This window comes from Rutilus rutilus (genome assembly GCF_951802725.1).
Source record: "Rutilus rutilus genome assembly, chromosome: 13".
Classification (NCBI taxonomy): Eukaryota; Metazoa; Chordata; class Actinopteri; order Cypriniformes; family Leuciscidae; genus Rutilus; species Rutilus rutilus.
The window spans coordinates 21,804,831-21,823,062 of NC_140218.1; the positions used below are offsets into that span (position 1 = coordinate 21,804,831).

Sequence of the window (18,232 nt, forward strand, 5' to 3'; positions counted from 1 at the left end):
TACATACTAGCCTACAATCTACATATCCAGTGTATGCATTAATCCAATGTTATTCTAAAGAAGTAGAGCAAATACCTCAGGGATATTCCTTTACTTCATTAATATTTCAGAGACAAAGTCTTGAATAATGGATTATGGTGACAGTAATTGCGCTTGATGTCATCTAAACATTGGTTATGACCTCTGAACCTTTGCGGTGTTGACAAAGGAGATCATGGAAACGTTTCTTCCTAGTGCAGCCAGCGTAACCTGGTTTAGCCAGAACTAAACCAAAACAGCCATAACTCCACCCATAGTGAGCCAAATAATAAAAACGAATGTGGCCCATATGTGAACCATATAGTTACATGCAATTCTTGTATGTTTGAGTTCTGTAAACGGCTGACGGCCCACATGTGACTGACAGACCAAAAGCCATTATGTTACCACATCTGTGCCACACTTTTTTTATTTATTTTTTATTTAAAATTGTATTTAATTAAACAGTAAATCAAACCGTCTTAAACACAAAACCTGATTCAGTCTTTTTTATTTTTTATATTAAATATAGCTTCTTAAACACAAAAGATGTGTGCTGATGGTAGTAATGCTGGAAGTGACATGTCTCACCAATCTTTCTCACTATCTGTAAGAAAAAAAAAAGACTTTAGTATAACATATAGTTAGTACTACACATGCATCAGATATTATTTAAATCAATATATTAAAACAAGCGCATAGGCCTTTTACAAATGATTGTAAAATCAACACTACACACATTCTGTTTCTACCACTCAAGACATAGCCTATAGTGGCATGACCTTATCATTCAAAATAAAGACTACTCTAGTAACCGGCTATTTTTAGACATTTAGGCCTATTACTTAATAATATACTTTATAAAACAAAAACAGCACTTACCTGAAGCTAATTAGAGTGCTAATAGCCAAGCCACATATGATCCTCAGTTGCATACAGTCATTTGGGCCATATACCTCAATACAACTAGTGATCCAAATAAAAAAATCCCTTCAATTCGAAAGCCATGGCAAACCATGTCATAATGACATAAAAAGTCAAAATTATGACTTTCTATGACATTTCTGTCACTTTTTAAGTCATAATTTCAATTTAGTATGTCATAATTTCGACTTAAATATCATTAATATTCATTAATATGACTTACAGCGTGTTTTTTTGTTTCTTATGTGGCGGAAATAGGCTTCGGTGTGCTACATCAGGCAGCAGTCTGCCCCCATTGAGAGGAGGCGAGTGATTTACAGCACAACACAAGGGACATGGATGGGAAAGGGGTGGGCATCTCGTATATGGGGGCAATTACAGTGACACTGGGGCGTTTACGGCTGATAAGGAACAGCGCAGTGGGGGTGAGCTCTTTTTCGCCCCTGACAACAGCTTTATAAAGAGTGATGGATCCTTGGTTGCTAATCCAGTGTCAGTCTTTCCTGTTCTGGAAATTGAAATGGGATGTGCCCATTAACTGGATACACAGAGGTGTAACTCAACCGTTTCTCGATTTTATGCTCCCTTCACGGTTTTGTTTTCCTTTACAACTAAAATAGAACATCATCTGAGGGAATCTTGCAACATCGTGAAAGTTCACTGTCTTGGATGGTCTGGTGAATACCTATTAAAAATAACTAATCATCTATCAGTGCCTGCGCATGATATATTTGGTCTTTAAAAAAAAAAAAAAGGAATGTACCAGTGTGGTGGCAGCACCCCCATTTCCTAAGATTGCATCAGTGACATCTAGAATAAAATGTTATGACAAGCTTAATGCTAATCAGTCACACATCAGGTGTTCATCCTGCGGCACTTTAATTTGCATTTTATGCAAGTACTCCGCAGTACTGTTATAAAGATCTCTTTACAATACACGCTATCAGTATTTCACTTCACATTTTGGGTGTATAAATAGGCCTATCAACAACTGCACCATATAGTTTTGCTCAGTTTGGGCTTCTGAATAAAATCAAGGTGTTTTTTTCACATGTCAGGCTTTACAATATTACAATAAATAAAACTTACGTTTCAAATATAGAAATCTTTTCAAGATTATATTTCAATAATGTGTTTATTTATCTTAGTGTATCTAAGTTTGAATAGATAAAGCAACACCAAATCATTTAAACTCAAACAACAAATTCAATTTTAACAACAATGACTGAATTTGCTTTTTGTGAACTTGATTTTCACAGTTAAAATGTAGAGATCATCATTAGTTTCACTAAAAACAGCCCATGATCAAAACAAAAGTTTTAAAACAGATTATTGCATAATATACAAGTAAGACATACCGTATTTTCCGCACTATAAGGCGCACTTAAAAGCCTTTATTTTTTTCAAAAAACGACAGTGCGCCTTATAATCCGGAGCGCCTTATATATGGATCTGGCGCCTTATGTTAACGTCTGTTAAACAACCGCTGACTTAAACCTTGTTTATACTTTCGCCTGACACCGGAGCGCGAGCCTCCGCTGACTGCGCGCGCAACTCCCCAAACAGACGAGGCATTTATACTTGACGCAACTGTTTTGTTTTAGACTGAACACCAGACCATACAAATGATTTAGACGCGCAAACTGGGTGCCGGTGTGATGAGATGTACTACTAATATCCGTCTGCTCGGGCAGATTCGGCTCAAAGTCATGCATCTTCGGATTCAGAGGCGCGCGCGCTGTTAAGCCGAATCTGCCTGAGCAGACGGATATTATTTTTTTTATTAACTTCGCGCTCATGCGGACGCGTCGAGTATAAACAAGGTATCTTGGTTTACATTTGGACTTTGGATGTGATCTTAGGCTTGAAAAGATTGGTGACCACTGCATAACGCAAACCCAGTCAAACATTTGACTGCAGTATCTTCTATTCTATATGCGCCTTATAATCCGGTGCGCCCTATATATGAAAACAGTTCTAAAATAGGCCATTCATTGAAGGTGCGCCTTATAATCCGGTGCGCCTTATAGTGCGGAAAATACGGTACATACATAATACATACAGTACAACTGTGACCACACCTGACAGACTCCCATTGGTAACTCGCCATGTTCAAATGATATTTAAATAAAACATTGATATTTAAATGTCAGAAAGCCTCAAATAACTTATTGCCATGTCTAACCACAAAAAACACTGATTTACATGTAGAGTTAGAGCATATCTAGCTAAAAATAAATCCAGATTGAATTTCTCTTATTCCATGAACTCTTATTCCATTTCTTGCATTTCCATTTTTCCATTTAGATTCTTTGCAATACAATTCAAGGACTATGACTAGACCTCATATCAAGAATCACACAAATGGACTAAATCAGGGGTTTTCAAACTGTGGTTCAGGGTAAGCGAGTGCTATTTGGAAAAGATAAAAACGAAATATTTAAGTATATATGTTTCTTTTTTAATTGCGACTGTCACCTTTATAGATTTATCTATTTTCTGTTCTTTTCTCTTATATTAAAACTGCTTAGTAAAATTGTAAAAGCAAATAACTTTGAATTGAAAATATTCTTTAAAAAACAAATATTGGGTTGATTTTTTTTAAAATATTTATGTAAGATGATAGCATAAATAAACAAGAATATAAATTTAAAGAAAGCAAATATGTTCCAGATAATATTTCAATCATTTATTTGGGCAATAATGACAAATATGAACTAATAATTGAATTATGCAAACAACATGTTGACTTCATGTTATCGGAGTTAAACCTACTGATATATTTCCCTGCTTTAAATAGCTCTCATTCATTCTAAAACATAAAACACTGTACAGGCTCATTACGGGATAATGATTTTCTCTTTCTCACACACACATGCAGACATAACAGAAGCATAAGGAACTTATTATCAGAGCAGAAAACAGCACAATCACCCCCTTCATTCTCCTGGCTGTCCTCTGACCTGTTTAATTATGTCAACGCTGCTCATGCACCTGTGTGTCCCAGGCTATTACACCTCCCATCACTTAACGGCTATTAGTATCTCAGCATCCTGTTCTACATCCAGCCACTTTATTGCCTCACCCCACAGCCCAAAAAAAGCCCTAATGTTTGAGCCTCCCTCGAGCGAGACCGGCGCAATCGCGTACTTTAGGCGTTCAGCATTCAGCCATGATTGCTGTTTAACGCTCTTTGTTGAGGTGGGCTCGTAAAAACCAGGGTCAAGCAACAGAGGTGTGCTGTAGGCTTCCACCCCCCACCGGCTGTAATGAGACGCAGAGACTTTAATAAGATGGAGGATAGTGCACACATGCAGAAAGGACATTAGCACGCTGTTGTTAGACTACAGTTCTCCCTCCCACCAATCACAGCGGAGGCTGATCTGCTTTCTCACAGCATCTATGATAGGACACATGCATTGCAGCTTGATGCATTTACACTCTCTTTGTGGCACCATTTTTGCATTTACATATGATTACAGTATTTACAACCCTTTTTATTATACTATCCTTCTATTTATTGTACATGTTTACTTTGGATATGTAAACTGAGGGACTGATTTTTAATATCAGAAGTTTGATAGCAAAAATAGGTGCATCAACAGTCCACATGTATCACAACCCTGTCAAAGGGTTTCTATGAGAGAGCGAAACAAGAGAGAAGGGGAAGGAGGAGCGAGAGGTGGATCATAGCGAATCCGTGGAGGCTTATTGGTGCATTGAAGTCACATGATTGCTTTAGGAATGCTAATTCATGCTGTATTTTTTCTCCTCTGTGCTTGGTGTAGTCTGTGCCTGTCGGATAGAGCGGACTTCAGACATGGTGTAGGATATCAGGAAAGGAACAAGCGATTGAAGTTGAGACAAGGCCTGTGCCGAGGGTAAGTACAGCTTGATTAAGATGTGCAGTTGTTTATTGCTTCATGTGTGATTGTAAATGTCATTTAAGCAGGAAGCCTACTTATATTTCTATATGTCTCTTCAGGCTAAGAGTCTTATATCAACAGTATGTGTGGTCTGTATGTTAAATAGTGTGCATAAATGTGTGTATGCCTGTGCATGTACGTCTCGTCACGGTGAAAGCAGTTTACTTTGGAGAATTCCACCACATGTCTCCACTGCTTTCTGTGCGGTTTCTAACATCAGAGAGAGCGACAGAGATTGACAGATATGATGTGGGCTTGAGGAACTAAAGACCCTCTCTGGTAAAATTATGCTTCACCTAAAAATGAACATTCTTTCATCTTTTACTCACCCTCCTGTCATTACAAACCTTTCATAATTGTGTTGTTTTGTCCATTAAGGTGAAAGTCAATGGGGTCCAGGGTTGTTTTGGTACCCATTGACTTTCATTGAAACGTGTGAGTAATTTTTTGGGTGAATCATCCCTTTAATGAGTCAACCTGAATATATAATTCAGTATTATCAATGAGATAACAGTAGTTCAAGCCAAAGCTGAAGGTGAGTGATTTATGTGGACATGCGCCACATCATTTGCGATGTTTTAATGATTATCGATGAGTTTGCTCAGTGTACGTGTACACAAGAAGCTTTTAGACCTCTCGCAAGACCAATCAGAGACAATACATTCCCGGACAGGGGAGTGTTGCGCTATAGTGGACTGACTGACTGACAGCTAGCGCTGATACAATTCATTTAACCTATCGCCTCTCAAATAACAAGACCATCTGCACTCTTTCGGTACACGCTAGTTTGACCCAACGCTCTGTAAACAAATCCAAGGCGGCGACGCTTGTGTGTAATCTCGCCAGTGTCATCTTATGAATTTGACACTGAACATCTGGACTCTTTTGATCTGGGTTGCTTTAAATGTGATATGTTTTATAGCATGTTGTTACATGATATGCCATGGTTTCTTATGCAATTGTGTTGTAGAGTGAAAATGAATAATAGTTTTTCGTTAACCATTTAAGTTTACGTTGTGTGTCTTGTAGTACTAAGGTACTTACAGTTTGTTGCAAATGAATCATGCAAAGCTTGTCGGTCTAAAACCGCCAATGGGCAGGTCACTTCTGTGCGGTAATTGGGGTAAGACCCTCATGTTTTACACTTGCCTTTCCTGTGTCATGGGCCTCACAATGAGCTTGAGTAGTTCACCCTCACCCTCAGGTCACTCTTATAATCAATCAAACAGGAGGGACACAACTTCGGTTCCCCTTAAAGCTCCAGGAAATGAGGGGCACATTGAGTAGCGCATAAGAGATAGAACTTAGCACACTCATGCAAAGTTTTTCCTTTATCATTCTCTCTCAAGGCCTGATATTTTCTGCAGAGGAAACAAAATGTTGCATTTATCTCCTAGCAATCTTTGTTTCTAAGTGATTAGATACTTGTTGAGTGCTCACAGGTGGATTATAAAAACTGCCTTTGATTTCATCATCAAGAAATGAACTAAAAATAAGTGCAACAACACAAAATCACCAACAAGTAAATGTAAGGACTATTTTTGACTATTTTCAAAGTTGATTAAAGCAAAATAAGAACACATGTTTGAAGACAACACAAGGCCACGTATGGACAAAAATAATTTGTGCAGAAAACTATGCCATATTCTATTATTATAAGTTATTTTGGACTTTTTTCCACCTAAAAAGACATCTATAAATATGGAGAGTCGCAGCAGTTTGCATTGATTTTTGGAATTATTTACAGAATGCACCAGAGGAAACATTTAAAGTTGGCATTAAATGAAAATCTAATTTGTTAATGCAGGTTAAACAGTAGATGTTACTGTGAACAATTCATGCATGTATATGTTTATTTTTATTTTTTTAAATATTTTGACCTTGTAATTTTTAATCAATATCTCGATCTTTCGGTAATAATGATGGACTTCTATTTGTTGTTTCACTTAAACCCAGTCTTTAAAATCGGCTGCAAGCTCACATTCATTTTTGAGTGTAATGCCGATGTGTCAAAGTCCAATCAACAACTGAGGGATTGAAACCAATTCCCCGCCTGTTTTTTTTGGACGTACATCACACAGTATGGAAGAAAATATCTGTTGCTACTTCCATTTCATTGTGACTTTAGTAGTTGAAATATTACTACAGATATTCTAGTGGAAAAGTCCAGTTGACAATGATTTTACAGTTGGCCAAATCCCTCATGCACAACCCACAGAGCACTAAACACAATTGTTTTCACTTTTATCAGGCAGGGGCCCATTTTAGGCCATATATCACATGCTGGTGATGGTTCTTTTGAGCAAGGAGGTCTGTGCTTGAGCACATGCAACAACCCCTTGATCTCTAATGAGCTATACAGGACTCAATATGCAATATGCGTTATGTGGCATCCAATGGTGAGATCCATCTCCAGCGATGAAAGCGGTGAGAACCAGTAACAGATGAGCCAAGATGTTTTCATACAGCGCTGTCCGAGCCCTCATGAAGATGAGACGCAGACCCAGCGAACGAACGCGTTCACCTCACTGCTCACCATGACATTCTTCTGTCATGCCTGATGATGCTCTCGTGTGACGCACCCATTAACACAAACTCAAAACAGACCGTATGTCAGGGCTCTCTCTTTCATTTCTGACAGTTTCTGATACTTATCTGAAGATTAGATATGTGCACAGCTTTTCTCTCCTGTCTTTCCTGAAGAATGACAAGTTTTGTCCTCAGAGAAATATTTGCAGAATGGGTTTATGCTTGCGATGCACAGGTTCAAGAGTCAAAAACCGCCGAAAGTGATTAATCAAACTGAGTGCTGTATCAGTCCTTGAGTTCAATAGGTCATTACTACAAAATTTGCAACAACAAGCAGTTGACGATGCCCTGATTTTGTTCATTAATGCCATAATATAACACAATATAAGTAATATAACACAATATAAGTAATATAACACAAAGTACAGTGCAACTTATTAAATAATTTAAAAAATGAAAATATAAATAGTTTTGATTTAAGATATTAATATTAATCTATTTTTGATCCACTAACTAAGGGGTTGTTTACATAACACCGTTTTCAACTAAAAACAGAAGACTTTTTATGCGTTTTGGGTGCCTTGCAAACTTGCAAAAAATGCAAACTTTTGAAAACGGGTTTCAAAGTGCACGTTTTTGAAACCGGTGTCTGTGTAAACAGCAAAAATGCGAATGTCTGAAGCGATGATGTCATGCACATGCGTATTACGTGTTCAGTCTATAGTGTTTCATCGCCATCTAATGGCCAGGCAGGAGAATACAACGTTTTTAGTCGTTTTCGCAGATCCGTGTGAATGGGGATCGTTTTGACTATGGTGTCGTCTTTACGCAGAAAACTCAAAGGAAAAACTTCTCAGTTTTAAGCATATCGTTTTTGTGTAAACGTACCCTAAAATAGTTCCAAATAAAGTAAAAGAAGGATCATTCTCTGCTTGTTATCGAGCAAAACACAGTAGCCATGTTTAATTTCTGAATGAATCAATGTGTTTGAAGGAATCGGTTGAGTGAATGATGCAATGACTCACTCATAACGACAGTCACTTGTTTAGATCCTGAATGAACAAGTCTGTTTGAACGAATCAGAATGATTCAATCTCTCATTCATAAAGAACACCTACTGGCGTAACAACGTAATTGCTGAAAAATGCCACAGCCCAATCCCAATTCAAGAACCGGAACTAACGGTTATATAACGAGTATACAATGTGCACAGGTCTCACTTTCCTGGCAGACAGATTTTTTTCTCCAGAGTAAAGCAGACCAGCGTCTGAATGAGAATGTGTAAAAGCTGCTGACAGCCTGTAGTAACTGTTTGAGAGTGTATGAAGTGAGTACAGACAACTCTCTCTCTCTCTCTCTCTCTCTCTCTCTCTCTCTCTCTCTCTCTCTCTCTCTCTCTCTCTCTCTCTCTCTCTGAGCCTTGGGCAGATGAAAGTGTTTCTTGCCTGCCTCTGAGCTCCATGCCCAGGTGTTCTCCGTCCTCCTCTCCCTCTCACTCAGCAGCCGACAGCTACACAGCTGCTTGACATAAATCTCCTTTTTCTTTTTTTTTTTTTTTAATGCCCTAAAGCTTAGGGCATTAATGATTTGGTTCCTCACCATCAAGGGTCTGATATTTGGCACATATTCTAACCTGTTTAACTGTTATATATATGTTAAAGCATTCATATTTAAATATTCAGCTTCCGTGGATGTAAAGACCTTGGAATTTCCCTAAAATGCAGTCACATTTCCTGTTTTGCATATCTAAAGTAAGATATAATGTACAGTCAATAGGTCAGTATTGCAAAATAACATCTCAACACTGATCCCATCTAATCTACAGCTACTTACCAAATAAATACAAAAATTAACATAAAATAGCCTACTGATTTGATTTTAAATAATTTAAATACATTTTTGGGACAACAATCACATAGAATGTAATCGTCATTATATATATGTATATGTATATGTATATATATATATATATATATATATATATATATATATATATATATGTGTGTGTGTGTGTATGTATGTATGTATATATATATATATATATATATATATATATATATATATATATATATATATATGTGTGTATATGTGTGTATATATATATATATATAAATATACAAATTGATGATGAACGCTTTGACTGACTAATCAGAATCAAGTATTCCAGAGAGAAATAAACATGAAAGATGAAGGTATTTTACAACATTATAATAAAAATGCAAGAAATTATAATAATATAAATATACATATTATAATAAATCATATAACAGAAAATAATAATTTGCTAGAATAACATTTTCTGATCGGGTGCAAAAAATCTGAGGAATGTTTAAAGGGGTGTTCAATAAGGAATACCATATTATTCATTTTTCTATGAATGTTAAATCTTAGACACAAAAGAGGCACATTTGTCAATCGAGTGTCTTTTAATTAAAACTGACATTGTCGGTTCTTATCAGATTTGGAGGTTTTAACACTCAAGGTCTTATGGATTTTTTGTTACATCACTTGACATTATTTGACAAATTAGATCAGATACATGAAAGCTTCATAGTTCTGAGGTTTTCAATATTTACAGTCACTTTTCATTTCTTGTGTTACACTTTTCCACCTTAGGACTGAAATAAATCAAAGATCACAGAGGCAGTTTAAATCTGAGGGCTTAAATTACATGCAGGATCTGTCATCTCTTCCTCCCTGTTTGCTAACTACTATCTGACAGCTTTTCGCTTAAGGACAGTCACTATGACAGGTGGTTGTGTTTCACAAGAACAAGGTTTGCTCAGGTGTTTTAGCTATGTGTTCAACTGACAACTACCAGTCACCATTTGCTATGAAACAACATCTACTAAAACTATTTTGTCTTAAGTTGTGTTTCAAATATGGGAAAACTAATGTTACAAAACTGCACATTTTTTATGCAAAATATATTTTAAAAATGGCTGATTATTTATTCATTTGATCAGCACAACAGCAGCATTGGCTCAGCCAATGGCATGAGCTATCTGTTTGTTTGGCCAATAGAGTGCAACAGTGACCCAATAAATCTTTTAGCAGCTTTTGTTCCGAAAGTATTTTTCTCATTAATGTTTCCCATAGGGATATTTTTAAAAGTGTTCAAGCCTTGTTTGTTAAAAAGTTATGAGCTTTGAAACAAACTGACCAGCTACGAGCTGAATCACCATATTACAACTTTTGATTTAAAGAAAGAAAATGAATAAATTGGACAAAAAGACAAAAGTACAAGACTGTGTACTTAATGGCTTTGATGAGGGAAAGAACTACAATCCCATAAAGCACTGTGAATGACATAATCAACTGGAAAAACAACATAAATATAAAAAGATTTATTTAATGATATTGGCGGGCGCTAAATTGGCATTATTGTCTTATTTCGATTATCTGATTGGTGGAGTTCTTTTGCAGATTCATGGGTAATGTAGTTTTCACTGGGAATTCTGATGTTGATCATTTAAAAATAATGCAGGCTGATGGCTTCAACAAAAGCCTATGCCATTGATTAACAACCTTGTAGCTCACAGTAGGTCTTTCTTTAAAGGCTTTTATGTTAAAATTAAAATCAATTATCCTATGGAGAATACAAATGGGATTTTTACTTAAAGAACCAAATTGTTGCACAATATGGCAGATGGGAGGAATGTTCAGGAAACCTGTCTGTTTTTTTGGTTACGCTAGTAGCAGAAATGACACACTTCGGCTTTAAATTGTGTTTCTCGGGGGAAAGGTTCAAACTGATTTTCACCTGTGTTCTTCAGGTTCTGTCAGTAATAACTCATAGGCTGGAAGGCTTAGAGGTGCTTTGTAAACTGAGTGGACTCTGGGGCATCTGTGTATCTGATTCCTTCCCTGTGGTAATGTAGTTTTACGGCTCTCGGAGTTTGCATAGTGAGGGCCACGTGTGCTGCTGGCTGCAGTCTATTTATGCTGAGACAAAGGGGATGAATACAGCCCAAAAAGCTCTCACTCTTTTGGCTGGAAGAAGGTAATTTATAGTCCCAGTGTGAGAGCATCTTTGAGCTGGACTAGTGACCTATTTTAGACAAGCAAAAGGAATAGTTCATCCCCCCAAAATAAAAATTCTGTCTCATTTACTCACCCTCATGTCTTTAGAATTCTGTATGATTTTTTATTTTTTTTCCACAAAAGCAGATATTAATAGCAACAAGTTGTTGTTGTTGTTTTTTTTATACACTAAAGGTGAATGGTGACCATAGTTAATAATTTTAAGGCACTATTTTCAGTAAAATGTATTAAATTCCTCTCTCAAATCCATTAAATCCAATACATCTATACAGATACATAGCATACCAATTTTATGGACTAATTTTATGAAACTTTTATGGTGCTTTTTGTTCTTTTTGGAGATTGACTCCCTATTGTGTTCTAGAGAAGAAAGAACAACATGAAGACTAAATAATGACAGAATTTTTGACAGAATGACTATCCTTTTCAAAGACAAAACTTGTTCATTTCAGTATCAGCAGCATTTTTATATTTTTACACTGATTAAACTGTCACCTCACAATCCTAGGAAATTTAATGGGCTTCAGTCAGCTATTAGACTCCTTATTTTCAGATTCCTAAGGAACAGCGCATGCCTCCCAAGAGTGCTGTTTAAACGTTTTAAAGTGGTTTTGTGCCACTAAAGGTATTATAATTTTGATTGAGACAATAATGAGATGGTGCAAATGATTGTGTGCTTTGGAAATGCTTTACTGATGTTCAAATTTAGGTTATTTCACGCTTGGACTCCACCTGATAATCAGAAATGATACACATCCAGTTTGTGAGCAGTCGGCTGAATAAAGCGACTGCAAAATGGCCAAAACCATGCTACCGTTTCAATTTATCTGGCGCTGTAAACACCTAATTTATATGTTAATTGCACCATTTTAAATGATAGCTTTGAATGCACAGAATCCCAGTTCGTTGTGAAATTACACATATAGTTGGCATTCCCGTTTGGTCGCTAAAAACAAGGTAGCTCTATATTTAAACCGGACTATTTTAATATGCAAACACACGGTCTGTATATTCATTTACACTTCCATTTACATGGAGCCACCCTGATTTTTTTGACCGCCTGGATATTTGCATGTGCAAAATTCTGTCTGGCTTCTATGTTCAAATCCCTTTCTGACATTGTCAACGCATATCATGCAAACTACAGAACCTCAAAAAACACTTGTGATAGCAGCCAGACAGAGAAGCCCCCCTCTGTCGGGCTCTTCACACTGATACCAAGGCGACTGGGGGTCATATTTCATGCTTTCTCGGTTCATGTGGCCCTTGCAGACAAAGCCGGCAGTTTTATGGTGGATCTTAAGGAAATGAGGGCCACAAATCTCCTGTTGCCACAAAGAGGGAATGTGCTAATGTGTGGAGAATGATGGATACCAGAGAAGAGAGAGTTCTGGCAGGACAGAACAATGGCTTGTCAAGGTTAAGATACATTTCTCACTTTGAACTATTTTGCGGTTGGAGAGCAACTCAAGACAAGGAGAACTTCAGTTGAAGTACAGAAGAACTGCTGTGTTGAATCATTGCATGTCTTTGAGTTAAATGAAGATGGTTACGGAACGTTTCTTGTTTCTGACTCACATGAGCTGGAGGTGTGTTCTCTTTTCCAGCGCTCCCCGTCTCTGATTTACGACAAGCATTGATATATGCTCAACAGGCACACTGTTAAGCAAACATGTCTTGTCATAGTCTTTCGCAGCAGTGAAATCCTTCTGAGTGATATACGCTGTTGTGCTGCAGAGCAAGTATTCATCATTGAATCCGACAGAATGAATCTCCGGAGTGTCGGATCTGGATATCCATTAACGGCAGGAGCTTCTAATTGCTTTACTGTTTACTCACATTTGGCCAAAGGTGTCGAAATTGACAGCAAGCATCCTGTGATGAAGCTAATATCCTCCTGAGAGACTGTTAAGTTTAACTAGCAGTGTGGTGAGCATGACATGCTGCTAATTTCAGGTCTAATTTTAAATTGAATGTCACATGTTTACAAAACATAGACAGTTTGGACCATATAATGTAAATAACCATTATAATAATAATAAATCTTACCACTTTGGTTTATCAATTCAAAATATTACAGACAATATAATAAAAATAATATTACACAAAAATGGTAACTGTACATTTCAACCTGTTAATATATTTAATGCATTAGGTATCATGAATGAACCTCAATTGCCAAAACCAGTGAACTACAGCAATTATTCATCTAGGCTATATGCATACATACATATTTTAGACATTTAATTTTATATTAACTAATATTACACTGGATAAATGAGTAGGTGTAAGATAGAAAAAAGGTTTTTAATCACCTTGTCTCTCAATTAGTTCATAAAAGCTGCATGCATAATGCATTGCAAAATGCGAGAACGTCTGACTGCATGACATGAACACACAGATGTGCAGCATTCAGAACAGTGACCGCCCATTAATCAGTTCTCTTCAGTCAAGCTGTCATTTTATGGCATGAGAAGACACACAACTGGTTTTAGCTTATCTTTTGATGGCTGCGTTGCTGTGATCATAGCAGACTGGTTTAACCTGGCTGTGGCCTGTCCAGACAGGCACAGATTGAGTGTCTTATCCTGCAGTCATTTACCCTGAGGGCTAGCCCTGGTTGTTTGATGTGGCCTCTGCATTGTGCTGATATCTCATCTCTACCTGAACGCCTCGGACTAACTTTGGTTTTTTACAGCTCCGGCTCGCCTGTACTAATCCTATTGTATTGCTCTGTGCAGATCTCATCCTGGTTGCTACACCAAAAGCACTTTTGTCTTCACTGAGTGTAACTCAATTTGCTGTCTGGATGTGAAAGGGTTTTGTGGGCAGGTTACTCGGCTGATGATGGCACTGGACGTTCGGTTAGCTGCAAGAGGTGTATGGTGAGGAGGGCTCTAATGCAGACTAGAGAGCAAATTGAGTAGAATAATGTGTAGTTTGCTGTTAGCCAATGAAATAATTAGAGGAGAGGAGATAGAGAGAATGACAAAGAGAGGACGAGTCTCTCTTTCAAGGTAATGGAGAATGGAGTGTATTAAGCTTTTATATGTCCTTGAAAGATTCCACATCTAATGGAAGGTTAAGTGGGATCAAACAAATTCCACAAATGTATTCTGATGACTTCTATATCATCAGTAGAGTCATAATAGAAAATCTCGCTGTGGTACCTTTTTTCTCTTAATGTGCACCCAAACAGATGCAAAATGTGAGATTTTAGGGCCTTCTGAACGTGTTAGACATATAACAGCAGGTGTATTGCTCTACAGAAGAGGATATCTCCCATTTGGTCGTAGTGTATCAGCAGCCTCGCTATTGGTCTAGCTGTTCCTCGGCTGAGTAAAGGAAGTGAGGCCGGGTTTATTTTGACCAACAAGTGTCCTCCCAGCCCCCAAAAAGAAAACCCCACCTCATTTCCCCTACAGCAGCCTTTGATGTGTGTTTGTTTAATGACATTATTGGGTCCCAGTCATCTGTGATGGGAGGAGTTCTGGTCCAGAGAAGAGTCAGAGGTTGGATTCTCCTCGCCGCTAGTTGAATCCTGTCACAAGTTATGGTGGAAGCTGTCAGACTATCTGAGTGAGTACAGTGCAACTGATTCGGTTTTGGCTTGTGAACTGTTTTTACTGTTTTTTTTTTTTGTTCTCTCCTAACAATTTCATTATCTAAATCCACGAGTTAATAAATCAGCTGCTGTTAAAATGTTCGTGGAATGTTCAGCAAACAATTCTATGTTGAAAGGGGGCGGTTCACACAAAACGCATTTTTGCATTGCACTATGCTGATTTCACATTGTTTGTCTATGTAAACATGCTCTAGGCGGACATCTTTGGTGGCTGCGCTCGTTTCCCGCATCTTTTGTTGTGACTCACGCATGACATGGCGTTACAAAAATTAAAGTAGTTCAACTTTTAAAAAAAGAGACCTTGTGGCAAATTTTTTTCTTTTCTACTGCCCTGCGGCTTGCGTTTTTAAATGCAAAATGCATTCTGTGTGAGTGTTTTCCTAAAATTCCCATTAAGTTATGACAACATTATTTACGAACGATCATTCATTTTTCCTCCTTAATGTTTTAGGTATGTTAAAGAATGTTTTTCAAAATGTTTAACATTCACAGAACTTCCTGAAATAATGTTTTCATAAGTTATTTAGAGCATTGAATACATTAAAATAAGGTGAATCCTAAATTGAAAATGAAAAGACTTTTAGTCTTTTACTCCAGGTGATTCATTAACCATACCCTAAAACACAATGTAAATATTTTTTAACCTGTTAACACTGAAAGAACTTACTGCAATAATGTTTTGTCTGTAACTTTGAGAGAACCTTTACAGAACATTGGCCATAGTTCTGAGAATTTAATCTTTCTGTCATTTCAAGTGCAGATTTGCTTTTGGCATATAACTGGCTTGTCAAATGCTTGACTGCACCTAAATTAGAAAATCACCATTTCAAGTGTGGCGTTATCAAATGCATTCCAAAGACACAAAAACAGTTTTACCTGAGTGGAAATCAAAGAATTAATTATGCTTTCAGCAGAGATCAGCCTGTTGATACATCTGGGGATCTCATGGTCCATGAGATCCCCAAGATGGATCAAAGCTGCTTCTGGTGCTTATGACGTCATGACTGCGTTATGTTGTTCCAGCCATTCAGTCTTCACAGCTTCAGGAGCTGGCGTGGGCATGTGGATCATAAAAGAACTGAGGCCTGCAATTCTGAGAGGTGTTACAGTTAGGCAGCCAAGAACTGCAAAATCAGCCAACAAACTAAGCTGTCACTTTCAGTGAGAATTCAAAATATGAGTATTTAGTGGTGAAAAGGACCTGTCTGCACGGATTAAATCGTGATCCTGTCAGATGGGACTTACTGTGAGAGTGACATGGATATTTATTGCAGGATGTTTAACACAGCAATCCACTAAAGTTTATTAAAAACAGGTGAGAGTCTGTGATTGATTCAACACTGATCTCCCCTCAGGGTAGCGGAGAGCTGAGTTATTTGCAGGTAGTCTGTGTGAAGCTGTTAGTAGCTTTGAAAGTAGCTTGTGAAACAAATTATCATGCTCATTTCCCATATTTTTTTATTTAGATGACCTTTGCCATCATCTAACACTTCACTTAATCTGTAAAATCACTAATTTATTAATACTGTTAAGTGTAATCTTTAGCAAATCTCAAAATGAATGCCCATTTCTCACACTGTACATTATAATGTGGTGGTGCCTGAATTCACTTGGTTGATTTAAGATTATAGCGTTTCATTTTTAATAAATTTTGGTAAAATAGAATCACAGTTATCAGCCATAGGATGAAAAGAATTAACGCCTTTTCGGGAAATATCAGAATTTTTATATTGTGCTTTTTTTATTAAACTATTATCATATAATTTGTGCTAAAAAATAAATAAGGCATTAAATTCAAAACATTGGACCGGAATGTATGGACGCATACTCATACACGTGTACACAAACACAGGCCACTTTCACAAAGCAGCAGAATATGGGTTTCAGTCACTGCAGCGTTTTTATAATAAACAGAACTTAGCCTACTGTGTGGACGGCCGATAGCCTTATTGTACTTGGGTTGAACAGGCCTAGAGCGCTATACAATTTACACAAATTTATTAACGAAAGTGACAATCGCATTTTATAATCGAAATTAGACATTTACCTTTTAAAACTCAGAACTGCAATTTCTGTAGACCTGTGGTGTAAACAGAACGTCCTGGTTGCGTAAGCAACCCCCCCGTTCCCTGAAGGAGGGAACGGAGAACGTAGTCGACGTCGACTGAATGGGATCATGCTAGGGAGCCAATTGTCTTCGAGCATGCGAGCACGAGCCAATGAAATTTGCCATGCATGATTTGCATCACACACTCCGCCCCGCGGAGCCGTGAGAACTCGGTCAGCGGTGGTCCAACTATAGTGGCAAAGGGACTACGTCCTCCGTTCCCTCCTTCAGGGAACGGTGGGTTGCATACGCAACCAGGACATTCCCTTTCAGTCGAGAACGTCAGATGTAGTCGACTTTGACTGAATGGGATCTTTAACCCTAGAAAACGCCACTAGAGCTACCACCTTCCAGTGCCTCAAGTCCCACCGCAACTCTGAGGCGGAGAAGGGCGAGGCTTAGGCCAGGGAAGTCGACTGCTGTTCCACAGGACCACTGGGAAAGCATACCCTGACAAGGAAGGAAGGGACGCTGCGGAAACCACATCCTGCCCGAAGGGAGGTAACATGTGGGGGATATACATATGGACTGGGCGGATGACCGGGGCAGAACAACATATGGAATGTCACTGGGATGACTCCAGCCTATAACAGGGGGGAGTTTTTGATCAACCAACAATGACTCTGCCGAGGGAAGACACGGGCTCACCATAGGGAGCCGTACTGTGGAATAATACACATATGGGATCGCCGTAGGGATCACAACATATGGACCCAGCCTAACACAGGTTCCACCAGTGCATACGGGTGATAGGCCTGGCTTCGGACGCTCCGCCACGTCCGACGCCGAAGGGTATGGAGGAACTCAACAGGGTTCAGTTTAAGAGGGAACTCAACTGGAGCAAAAATTGCGCATGTATCCAGTCCATAGGAGGGGAATGGTGCAGCAAGCCGACACTTCGAACTGTGCTTACAGTGAAAACTGGCTTCATGTGAAGGGAGCCCACGGGAAGCAACAGTTCGACACATGCTAGTTCTCTAGCGAATGTGTATAGGTGTCGCCCAGCCCCCAACTCTATTCAACATCTGTTCAGCGAGGCACTGTATGCCAACCTTCAGA

At 38.2% G+C, this 18,232-nt stretch overlaps 1 protein-coding gene across 11 annotated transcripts in view; it reads left to right on the top strand.

Annotated features, from left to right (window-relative positions):
* The first annotated feature begins 4,730 nt into the window (after positions 1 to 4,730).
* The window catches only part of phc2a (polyhomeotic homolog 2a), a 38,988-nt gene continuing 25,486 nt past the window's right edge, over positions 4,731 to 18,232 (top strand). For 6 of the 11 annotated variants that reach the window (XM_084428036.1, XM_084428045.1, XM_084428044.1 and 3 more), the window contains exon 1: positions 4,734 to 4,823. The gene's annotated coding sequence lies outside the window, so the exon portion shown is untranslated. Of the gene's footprint in view, positions 4,824 to 5,028; positions 5,148 to 18,232 lie in introns of those variants that run through there. The other 5 variants (XM_084428042.1, XM_084428046.1, XM_084428047.1 and 2 more) reach the window with 4 other exon arrangements.